Genomic DNA, 1374 nt, shown 5'->3' on the forward strand with positions numbered 1-1374 from the left:
GAGAGAGAGAGATAAAGAGAGTGAGAGAGGGTGGGGTAAGAAGAAAATTTGTTTCGAGACAGAAAGTAATAGAATAGAGAGTGAGAGAGAGAGTTTGAGAGGCTTAATGTTGGAGAGTGATAGAATGAACAGAAGAAAAAGTTTGAAGAGAAAGATAACGCAAGAGAAAGAGTGATAGAGACAGAAAACAAGAGGGAATGAGAGCATAAGACAGAGAGTGAGAGAAGGAGATTGAGATGATGAGCGTTAGAAAGTGTGAGAAGAAGAGAGAGGGAGGGAAGGAGGTAGTGTTAAAAAGAGAGGATAAGGGTGGGATGGAAAGGGAGCTAAAAGAGAGAAATAATGAGCTATAGAGAGAGGAGTGAGAGAGAAAAGAAAAAAGAGAACTATGGGAGTAGGAGAAAAAAGTGGGTAAGATGACAGAAAAAATTGTTCGTTAGAGATAAAGGTAGAGAGAAAGAGAAAGGGGGAAGAAGGGAGAGGGGTTAGTGAGAATGAAGGAAAAGAGCAAGATATAGCAAATTAGAGACAAGAGTGAGAAAATAAGTGTGAGATAATGAGTAGGAAAGGAGGGGAGGCGTGTGAGTAAGTGAGAAAGAGAGAACAGGGTGAAAAAATAAAGAGAAGAAAAAGAAGAGAAGTTGATACCAAGAGGGAGAGAAAGGGAGAGAGATAGAGAGAGAGAGATGGGAAAAGAGGGAGGGGAATGAGAGAGCAAGCGAGTGGGAGTGGGAGTGGGAGAGAGAGAGATAATGAGAAAGAGAGGAGGGAGAGTGCGAGGAGAGAAGAGAGGAAAGGGAGAGAGATAGGATAGAGAGTGATAAGAAGAGAGAGAAGAGTGTGTGGCGTAAGAGAGACTATCAAAGAGTGATAGACGGAGGAACTAAAGGGGAGGTGAGATAGAGAGAATAGAGAGGGAATGACGATGAGAGAATGAATGATAGTGAATAAAGTGGGAGTTAGAGAGAGGGAGAAAGAGAGAGTGAGTGGGTGAGAGAGAGGTGAGTGAGAGAAACGGAGAGAGTATGACAAGAAAAGAGAGTAATGATAAATTAAGGATATAAGAAAGAGTGAGAGAAATGATTAAAAGAAAAGAGAATGCTTAGAGAATAACATCAAGGATTCATCTTCTTCTCTCTCTATATCACTAATTGCTTGCTTTATCTCCTCTCTCTTCTTTCATTCTCTTACTACCGAACTCCCTCACTCACTTACTTTTTCTTTCTCTCCCTCTCACTTCTCGCTCTCTTCTCGCTCTCAGTCCCTCGCTCTCTCGTGTTCCCTCTCTTCTATTCCTCTCCCTTGATTATTGTCTCTCTTTCACTCTTTATCTGTCTCACCTTCTTTATATCTCTCTCTCTTGGTCCCTAACTT

General features: G+C 41.6%; 1 protein-coding gene across 2 annotated transcripts in view; it reads right to left on the bottom strand.

The window, feature by feature from the left end:
* LOC110021318 (ubiquitin carboxyl-terminal hydrolase 6-like) overlaps window positions 1-1374 on the bottom strand; it is a 135282-nt gene that overhangs the window by 108614 nt on the left and 25294 nt on the right. The window lies entirely within an intron of this gene.

Source organism: Phalaenopsis equestris, unplaced genomic scaffold (genome assembly GCF_001263595.1).
Source record: "Phalaenopsis equestris unplaced genomic scaffold, ASM126359v1 Scaffold000132, whole genome shotgun sequence".
NCBI classification, from domain to species: domain Eukaryota; kingdom Viridiplantae; phylum Streptophyta; class Magnoliopsida; order Asparagales; family Orchidaceae; genus Phalaenopsis; species Phalaenopsis equestris.